Here is an 11830-nt window from a genome sequence, read left to right as displayed (position 1 = left end):
TGAATATTTTCAAACACAAATACTTAATGACTGCACGTTTTTAATTTTCTCTAGGTATTATCATCCATCATTAAGACAAAAGAGTTTGCACCTAATTCCAACTATTATTATATCGTATACGTACGTAATAAACGTTTTATAATATTCAATGGATATAAATTTTAATTACATCGTATTTAAAAGTACATCCATACATTCAATGAAAGAAATGGCAAAATTATGGCACTCATACGAATAATTACATCTTTAGTTACACAGTTAAAACGTCTGCCTTCTAATAATAACTTCTAAATGAAAAATAATATTTGAAGATCCACAAATGATGAACTTCTAAGATAACAAGCTGCTTCTTTTTTATAGTCGGTGCTATGATATATGTCGATGCTAAGTTGCAACCCAAACTTAATCTCAGAATTGCAAGCGTATTACTAACATTCGAGGATTTGGCGAGAAACTGATCTATGTCCTATCAATCTGAATAATTCACATAAATTATGTCGAAATTTCGCAACAAGATTCGGGGCTTATCATGTTTTGTGATAGAATTTTGAATGGTTACTTACCCCGCAGGTGTACAGACCAAGCTACACTGAAATCACATCGAAAATTGGAAACAATACCACTATAAGTAGAACATGTGATAAGTCATCCTTTTGTATTAGGCTATTGGGTAGACCTTGAGAAGGCCTCAACCTTTTGTGATTCCTACAGTGCAATGGGAAAGCATAGGTTTGCGAGTGACTGAAATCACTTACCGTCAGATGAATCTCTATTGCTTTTCCTCCTATTACTTTAATAATTACTATTTCCTCCTTTTACCAGTGGGAGGCTCCTTTGCGCAGTATGCTGGCTAGATTATGATACCACAACGACACCTATTTTTGCCGTGAAGCAGTAATGTGTAAGCATTCTTTTGTTTCGGTCAAATGGGCACCGTAGCTATTGAAATTAATGGGCGAATGAGTCTTAACATCTTATGACTCAATGCGACGAGCGCCATTATAGTGATGCTCAGAGTTATGCAATGCATTGTAATGGGCAGGGCGTACCAATTACTAACAGAACGTCCTGCTCGTCTCGTCCCTTTCCATAAAAAATTACAAAAAAAATAAAACTCAGCACTTTACGGGTTAACGGTGTTTATATTATACTACAAACTACGGGATGCAGTGTGTCCAATTAGATATAACATGGTTACATTATAAAAAGCGCATAGAGGAAATAACGTCAAAAACTGGTAACTCTCTTGCAATTTCTCTGGTGCCACAGAACATGGGTTGCAGTGGTAACATACCAACCATTAGATGACTTGAAAGCTGATTTTCTGCTCATTAAATATTCAACTCATATAATATTAACCTTTACAACATATCACGGTTGAAGGTAATAGTAAAATTTAACCGACCTATTCATTAAACATTTTAATAATGCATCGTTTATGTTGATGAAAGTAATTAATTATAAAAACCTATACTTTGCAACTTAAATAGGCTGTCATCACACAAAATTACTCAAATTATCATTTAATGCATAATATTACACATTCAATATATTTGTGTTATAATGAAGGCAAGTAAGCATAATATAAAACATAACGTAAATTAATTATATTTTTCGATTAAGCGTTCTCCATATGTCATTAAAATTGCCGTATAAGTCAAGCGAGTAGATGACAACATATAATCTGTTATTTGTTTTGCATTCGATTGATTAAATCTGGCTGCTTCGAGCATTATTTTACAAAGATGATATTTCTACTCCTCTACTTTTATCTGTCATTTATACAGCCACGATCAATAATATGAGTACATACTTTATTGAGTCTTTAAAAAAGTGTGTGTGTACTTATGTGTGCACGGAGGAAGTTATACTTCTTTGGCCTAATAAAGCAAAAATCCTTAACATTATTTATTCCTCGTGCTATTCTACGTTTGTAAAAAGTCTAAACTCTATGGCCTAAAAAGCATTGTTTACTCTACTATAATTTCGCCAAAAAGCACAGTTGTTTTGGTGCCACAGACAACTAAATCTAGGATGGATATGGTACATTCATTGAAATATTAGGTAATACGTAGTACATACTATATTATATACATAATAATATTTCCATGTTTAAATCTTTAGACTAAACATTTTAATGTCAACTTAAAAAACTTGTTTATATAATTTGCCAAGATGCTGCTAGGTATATTTTGTAATTATCAATTTTCCCACGCTGGCTGTGTGAATATACCTTTGCCATTCCTTGAAGGAAAAAATGAAATCACTCACAAGAGACATTAAGTTTATAGTACATTTCCCGCCCATTTAAGCGGCAACTCGAAAACTTGTGATATATTTTGTTTGTTTCATTTTTGTTTTATTTAAAATAACCAAGTCCTAGAAAAAATATTGTATTCGACACGTTGTATAACTAGGTGTCGAAAACGCTCGTGGCGTCATTAGTTCCCCCACTCATATTCATTTAACCCACGCCACTCGTTTTTTGACCCTCATTATACAACTGTAGCATAAAATACTAGTACAACGGTTTTGTAGTATTGGCATATCAAATTTTTAAATTTGAAATTTAAGTATGTACTAATTTTGCTCCCTAAAAAGTCACTATACCAAATAAATCTGAATAAAGTGGTAATGTAAGTACCTCTTAGGTGACATATAGACCGCCACCAAGTACGTAGTTATTTATTGTCAATCGGAATGGCACACGCCACAAGTTAGGATATTATCCCCACCCTCTGGATGTGTGGCGGTTCTCCACAGTGCGGTTTTCAAGGAGCTTTCTTCCTCGTACTACAAAGCTGTGGAATGAGCTTCCTTTTGCGGTGTTTCCGGGACGATACGACATGGGCCTAAAAGGCCGGCAACGCTCATATGATTCCTCTGGTGTTGCAAGAGAATATGGGCGGCGGTGATCACTTAACACCAGGTGACCCGTACGCTCGTTTGTCCTGCTATTCCATAAAAAAAATATATTATAAAGCAAAGACCTCCGCCACGCCTGTCTGTCCGTAATAAACTTAAAAACTACTGTACCAATTTTCATGCTTTTTCTCCAATGGATAGCGTGGATCTCGAGGAATGTTTTAGTATATAATATATTGTTGTGATTCCTCACAAGAGAAGACCCGTGTATATTCGTTTATCTCCCTATTCGTTTGTTTGATCTTGAAATTTCAAAATTGCTGTGAAATGTAATATATGTATCTTCAAATACATCACATGCATCATCACAACATTATTTTTACAATAAAATAACTATTTTTAGTTTGGTTAATAGCTGAACTATAAAAAAACAGTCAGTGAAGTCCTGGTACATGTTGCTAGGATGACAAATGATTTCAACTGCTATGAAAGACATTACTATCACCGCTACCATATGTATGTTATTCTGGTGTCTTTGAAGTGTTGCGTCTGCGCATGACGTCATAATATATTAAGGTATACTTGCGTCATACATAAGACAATCTCTTCTTCAACTACGATCGCCTGATACCAAAATACTGTATAATGCTTCCTGTCTCATTTTCTCCCACGTTAAATGTTATGAATTTATGTGTGTCTCATTTATCTCGCTTTTTCGTTTCATCGACTTTTAAAACACCGCGATACTAAAAAAAATTTCACTTCAAAAATACAAAACTTGGAATCTATTTAATAGGGTTTAGGGTTTCTTACTCAAAGGGTGATGAATAGAAACTATTACTATGACTACGCTGTCTCTCCGTCCGCATGTATCTCATAAACCGCAATAGTGACACAGCTAAAAAAAAAAAAAAAGAAAATGGCATGTTCCCTAGATGGCATGCTCCAAAATGGTCACCCTTCTAATTCAAACTCTTTCATATAAGTTTTGAAAAAGAACATTCCTGTATGCGTCAAAATTACCAGATTTTTTACATGCAGTTCAAAAGAGAAGTCTCTTAATTTATTTACGAACAATATATTACTAGCAGTTCGCGATGAAACAGTTTTATATATTACGAAGAACTTGTTAATTATTTTTGACATGTTCAGATTATGTATATGTATTCATGTCTTTGTGGAGCCAATTATAGAGTTATCCGAAATGGATGACCCAATCACTGGGGCTGTCAAACTCTCCAGCCGTCTCTATAACCTATTTTGTAACGGACATAAACTTTTTGTTAATTAAGCATCCTTTGTACGCCCTCAGCATATTTATTTCTTAACATTAAGGAGAGCCTTTGTTAAAATTTTAATAATTTAATAATAAATTACAATATTATTAATATACGTAATCGCCTTAAGGGTAAATGGGTAACTTATATAATGATGTACTCAGTCCCTGTTTAGACGTCATCTCTAATGAAGCTAATAGAGTTTATTAAGAAAATGCTCTGCTGTTGATTTTAGTACTAACAGCAGAATACTTAAGTCTAACTGTTAGTTTCTGGGATCGCTGGCGTTGAGCACCTTTCTTGTGATGGGTATAAAATGTTAAACTCGCGTCAGGACACGTGGCCTGACCGAGAATTCGTAAGACAGTCGTTGAAATTATGGATGAATTTTCTGAGAGATTAACTTTTTAATATAAAATAATTGAAATAGTTTTAAATTTTTTATGTAATATAAATTGTAATTTTTGTGTACGATAGCGCAATAAATGAATATTGTATTTAACAGCAGATGCTAGTAATTGAGATAAATGCTAGTACGCTTATACTAATAATTAAAGCAATTCGTGCGAAAATATTCCCAAACCATTCCAAAATATTCAAAAATCCACAATGTTAATACCAGCACTCCCGAAAAAACTCACGCGTAATTTTAAAATGGGCAAACGGCTCTTTTTCAACCGCAACAGCGAACTCTACAAAATATATCTAAATGTGGTACTTGTACTTGAAAAAGGAACACTCCGACAGTAGGTTACATTTTGAATATGTGTGATTGTCATTTGTTTTTACATTGGAGCCTCGTTTCGAAAATTGTGTGGGAGCATGAGCAATAAATATTAGTACGATGACTATAATATTTGATTTACGCTGTGGCTCAAGTCAACAAAAAGTTTCCAGAGAGAAGTTCGGTTAGTTGAATTTGTTGATGAAACTCCATCCCGAAGCTCTGTGTATTTCTTGTTCAGTGAATTCAGAAGTCAGAATTCATCTCTGTGATGATTTTATTGAAGGTTTCGTGAGTTCGACTACTGAAACTAATATTGATACATACGACAGCTGATGGAAACTAACATGTGAGCAATGTAATAATGTATTTAGTATTGGTATGAGCCAAGTGCAAAAGATTTTGCATTTATTTATTTTTTGTACATGACGTCACATCGTCACTTTGTTACGGTGTGCAAAACAAGCAACACAAGGATATATTTATTAATAAATAAACAACGATTTATTGTTCCAGTTTTAAAAGTACTAGCATTTATATATCGTGGATGTATTATTTATATTCATTGCGCTATCGTACACAAAAATGACAATTTATACGAGTATTACGTAGTTTTATGAATTTTATTACAGTTTTTATTACACATAGTTTATAATTGTCACAAAAGGCTCAAGTCCCTCCGTCTTACGAATTTTTGATCAGGTCACGTGTCCTGACGCGAGTTTAACATTTTATTAACCTAAGAATAGTGCTCAACGCTGCTAAAGAATTTTTAACGTCGAAAAACGCAAATAATATACTGGGAGCAAATGCTCCAGAAATCTAGAGGCCGATTCATTCCCCTCCGAGCGCCATTTGTTTTCGAAGTTATTGAAGTGCTTTTTATTGACAACAAATTAAATTATTGTAAAAGGATTGATTCCTTTAGATTATTTGATGATTATTTTCTTTGCAATCAGTTATCAAATTCAAATATTTTTTATTTAAAATGGGATATGAAAACGCTAATGAACATCGAAAACTACCACCCATTTGAAAATGTTAGTCGATCTTTACCTTACACGATTAAAGAGCATTTTGGATTAAACAAATCCGCCGAACAAAAGGTTCTATTTAAAAGAACAAAAGCATCTAAGGCAGTCACGTGATCATTGTACGTGGTAGTAAACTATTATAAATGAGGGTATAAAGTATAGAGCGTGCGTTTTTAGTTTTTATAGTTCTGTGTAACCAACAACCCCTTCGGTGTTCAAAGGGTAACCAAAGGGAATCCTATTGCTATCCATCCTTCAATCTATACGTCATAATTGACAGCTGAAATTTGGGTAGATTGCGTATTTTTTTTTAAGAGAAGTAGTGATTGATTTTTATATAAGACTAGCTGACCCGACAGACGTTGTTCTGTATATAATAAATAAAATACTCTTTTTATTTGAATTTGTCAATAATATATCATAACATCAAAAATTACTTCGTAAAATATGCACCCTGCTGTCGCAATGAAATTGTTTCACAGCAGAATACCGTGCGTCAATAAATTCTCTCATAGAAATTATGTATGGACACGTCAAAGGAAAAACAAATTTGTTGTTTTTATTTAATTTAGCAGCATTTTCCTATTTATTCACCTTTTAAACCTTCCCTGGACTTCCACAAATAATTCAATACCAAAATTAGCCAAATCGGTCCAGCCGTTCTCGAGTTTTAGCGAGACTAACGAACAGCAATTGATTTTTATATATATAGGTAGGATTTACTCATTGTACTGCATTATTATGGGCAGGTAGTAATAATTCCTGCCCAGGATTCTTGAAATACCCGAAATTCTAAGCGGCATCCAAATTCGCTTATATTTCACTAGTTACGGTAACTTTTACATGTACCGAAAAAGGGCTAAAACGTGTACATTAATCTTGGTGGCAGAAAAGGGTGCTGCCGTGGTACCTGCCCACCTAACCAGCATATAATAGTTATACTTCTTTCATCTTTTCCTTGCATACTTTATCATATCATCTTTTAGGATGATAAGAAACCCTTCGCCTGTGAGTCTGACAAGCACTTAATCGTGATTTTTTTATTATTAAATGCGCCACCGATTGAGTGTATATTTTAACATCGGCAACTCTCTGAAGAGTTACATAACTAAGGCAAAAACGTGCAAACACAAACAGCACTTGTCCGTATATTTCTATTATACTTTTTTGTAAGTAATGAATTAATTAAATTCGTGAAAATGTTAACCATAATCAATGAAATTAAAATACTATGAAAAATAAGGTATAACCAGCGCGCTCTATACTTAGTGTGATAAACTCTATATATTTTCTGAATCGGGGTTGAAATGTACAGTTGGCGTGTCTGTTAGAAATGAGTACAGACATTTTATGAGATTCTAAATGTTGTGTGATTAATCATTTGTATTCGAGACACGGATTGTTAGATATACTTCGATTTCAAGTATCAATTAAACAGCTTTCAAGTATTTTCGATCAAGTTAACAAATTTTCGCTACTATAAACAATTGTTAGTCTTTCTAACGGTACGATTTTGACTTAAAACATATGAAATAAATAAGAGAGTTTCAGAAATTCATTTTATAATTTTAAAAGTAGTAAATAATCACTTTTAAGGGAATATTTATAAATACCCGCATAAAATTTGGAGATAGTATTATGTTATATTTTTGGATTGAATAAAATTAACCAACAATCTGTTTTTTGCATGTTGTCCGGGGGAGAGGACACCAAGTAATTGGAAAACCCAATAATTGATATTGTTAGAAGGTGGATAGGTAGGTAGATAGGTGGAAGAGTAGGTTCGAACCCCACTTGATAAAGGTTTTTTAATTTTATGAAAATGTAAAGCATAATATATAAATTGGTGATTTTTTATCTATGCTGATATAACTATGTTATGTTGTGAAAAAAAGTTTCACTTGCATCGTCATTTCATAAAACCACACAATTGCTTTTTATTTTGTTCTAATTTATAGTTCACTATCATTTTATCCATCCAAAGATGCTCGCAAAGCACTTTATGGGAAAATATTCAAATCCTATTTATATTATAAATGTGAAAGTTTGTATGTCTGGATGTATGTTTGAACTTCTTTAACGCAAAATCTACTGAATAGATTTTGGTGAAACTTTACAATAATATAGCTTACACACCAGAATAACAAATAGGCTATAATTTATAAAACTATAGTGTGAATTATACGAAATATAAAATAAGTGTGATTGTTACTAATGAATGCAACTAGCGCCATCTCTTATCAACTAGCAAGCAAAAGATCAATACAATTTCTATGGCAAAACAACGTTTGCCGGGTCAGCTAGTATTTCATACATTAAAAAGAAAGATGAAGTAGAATTTTTAATTTACGAAAGTTTCTTTGTGGCATCCACCGACTGCTGTATTCTTGAACCGATATGACTGAGGGACCTTTAAGTGTAAATCATGCTCCTATCTCATAGTTTGTCAACGCATGTTTTCATCTTTGGTAGCCTAAACTGGTAAAATTATGATGAACGTAAAGGGTCGATTTAGTTATAAAATTGGATATAAGTCTACTTTAGGGCCTGCTCTTTTAGCCACTTGCGATCAAGCTAAAGCCAGAATTACCGCTAGAATTGAAATGTTTTTGATAATCTCGAATATAAAACTATTTATTGAAGTAGGCGTTACTTTGCGGAAATCCATAATTATACAAATGATCTCGCCAAAATCTGGCACGAGACAATATTTTGGCGACACAATACGTCCTGAAGATGCCTCGTGTAGAGGCAAAACACGTATCGAATTGTTTAATACAAATATTGGCGGAATTAACACTAAAGAAATCTCAAATCATTTGTATAAAACTATTCCTTAAGCTGTGGAAAAAAATCAACAAATTTAGACAGAGTTTTTTTAGAAGATGGATAATTTAGTTCCTATTTGAGCCAAATAGTTGTCCTTGTTTTGTCTCGGGCAGACAAACATATGCCTCAATTTATAAACAAACAGCGGAAATGTCAGCTTTGTTTCCTTGATCGAATTTCAATATTTATTATGGCAGTTGGATAACCTTCGAGAAAGCAAAAAGGGTATCAGTTCTTGATCGTTAGAGAAAAATTTAAATGTACCTAAAATTAAGTATTTCGCAAATATTATTGGTATAGACGCATAAGATTTTACTAAAGTTACTTCATTTGTTTTTTAATATTAATAAAATTTCTTCATATTTTATACGACTACTCATAATTCTTATAAAAGGCATTTAATTTCTCAAAACTTATTCCTTTAGAATACTTTTTGATGTCATTTCTAATATACTACAACTGCTTCGGAAACAAAAGGCGCTCTGAGAGAGAAGAACCGTTGCAAAAAACTTTCCCTGCATTATTTTTTTGCGCTCTTTTTTATAAAATAAAATATAAAATTAGAAAAAATAAAATAAAATAATTAGAATCTAGTCCCAGACTGTCCAATCACTTAGATATTCAGCTTTGGAGTAGTAGGATTTACGATACAGCCATTTTTTTTATAAAACGAATTATATATTATAGTAAGTTATTAAATTGTTGTTATATCCAATAAATAAATACAAACTAAGTACTGATAATATTATTATTAATCGTTCTAAGTAAATGGATTATGCCTGTCAACCGCGCGACCTCTAATGGTATGATCATAAGCGCGACCACTGTAGGGTTAAAGAACTCTGAAAAGATGAAGCATTAGAATTCTGAAGCTGCAAGGTCCGTATATGGCCGTTGTATCGAAGGTTGGTATCGAATAAATGAACTATTGCTATTTGGCACATTTTATTAAATATATTTATATTTTATGTTATATATTTATTAAATATGTATGACTAGTTCTTTCTTGCTGCCTTTTCGACTACCTACGGCATATCAATCGTAGAATTACTCATTAGTTACAAGATATTTTCCTCGATAAGTCAGCCTAGTTATTATGGACCATGGCAAATTCCAGTGGGAGGCTCCTTCGCACAGGACGCCCGCTAGATTATGGGTACCACAACGGCGCCTATTTCTGCCGTGAAACAGTTGTGGGTAAAAATTAATGTGTTTCGGTCTGAATGGCGCCGTAGCTAGTGAAATTACTGGGCAAGTGAGTCTTAACATTTTATGTCTCAAGGTGACGAGCGCAATTGTAGTGCCGCTCAGAAGTTTTGGGGCTTTTCAAGAATCCTGAGCGACATTGCATTGTAATGGGCAGGGCGTATAAAGTGAAAGTTCTGCTCGTATTGTCTCTTATTTTCATTAAAAAAATGCCATAACATGTGCGTAGATTCTGCATACTCCTCTGCTGCATAAAGTCAAAGTAAAATAAATGTTATTCAAATAGGTTTAAACTAAGCGCTTTTGAATTGTCATTACTAATATTTAATATAAATTACTGAATCTACCATATGTTGGGAAAAATTAGAGCTCGTGAGAAAACATACAAGGAACTCAATGGCCATTCAAATCAATGAGTATTATTAAATCAATGAGTTTTATGAAATATTTGAATGTAAATTTGTGTAATAATGTCATAAAAAGTAATAGAAAATTAATTCTTTAAATATTAGTTATGTAATAATAATATAAATTAGGTGCTGTAATAATAAATGTATCATAAATATAATCTTAATTTAGGAAAAAGCAATTTGAGAAAAAAATGGTTGAGTGGGAGTTGGTATGGCACGCAAAGAGTTACACATCATCGTGGAAAAATTACTTTTTTTTTCAAATTCGTGGCAGGTTATTTTATAAAAGCCATTCATTTTCTTAAAATTGATTCCTTTTGACTTTTTTTTATGTCATTTCTAATATACTATTTACTACTACCGCTTCGGAAACAAATGTCGCTCTCAGAGAGAAAAATCGGCGTAAGAAACTCTCTCAGAATTCTTTTTTTTGCGTATTTAAAAAAAATATATATTAAACTCTTTTAATTACCACTCTTTAACTATTGCAATTTATGATAGACAGATAGACTGATGAAATTCTTTGTATTAGTGGTCTTTTGTAAAATCGTATGTACAAAGTTCTAACCTAATTCTTTATAGAAGTTGTTAAGAATTTAAAACATGTGAGTATGGCACTTTACCGTAAAGACAATTTAAAAATAAAAGTATAAAGGTAATTACACACACGCGGCTATCACAAAGCCCGTATAATATCTCAAAAACAATTCAACGGAGGATTTAAAAGAAATTATTCGACACAGCAGGTGGTAGTATTCTGTAAAATATACACGCTATTTACGACTTTAATACACGGTGAAACGTATCATAATCTCATAAAAGTGTAAGCATGTAAAGTTATATGCATTTTAACTGACACAGCGGGTGTTCGCGCGTACGGTGTTGAAAAAATATTACATTTTAAATTACATGATCAACGTGTGAAGATTTGTTGATAGCAAAATTATACTCAAATTGATTTAAAGATGCCGTCTGATTACTGTGATGATGGGTTTAAAGAATGATTTATATGATATTGTGAGGCCCGTTTGCTTTTCTCGCATAGATTTCAATTCCATTGGAAGTTAGATAGGGTTGCCTATTTTTTAAGTAGAATATGTTTCATTTCAAAGAGATTAAATTAAGAGAATCATATAAAAGTTTTTTTTTTCTCTAACATCTCTGAAACATCCAACAGAAGAACTGGAAAAGGGTTAATAAATTAAAAAAAACATGTATAATAACTAAAAATCATGTTTTAATAAAAAAGTAGAAACAGGTAAACAGTAGAAAAAATTTTCAATAAGTTTAAATTTGGAATTGTAAAATGAACAAAAAAAGCTCACTTGTGCTTCGCCGGTGCTTCGGATATAACATATGTCTTTTTGTAGGTAGCAAAGTCATTGTTAACTTTACGATCAAATCAAATCAAAATCACGTTATTCATCTATGTCATGGAAATTCATAGATTCATTCTTTTTACATTTACCACCAATTCAGAAAAGG

The sequence above is a fragment of the Leptidea sinapis genome, chromosome 15 (genome assembly GCF_905404315.1).
Source record: "Leptidea sinapis chromosome 15, ilLepSina1.1, whole genome shotgun sequence".
NCBI classification, from domain to species: Eukaryota; Metazoa; Arthropoda; class Insecta; order Lepidoptera; family Pieridae; genus Leptidea; species Leptidea sinapis.
The sequence above is the reverse complement of the archived record's forward strand: the minus strand, read 5'-3'. Positions refer to the sequence as shown.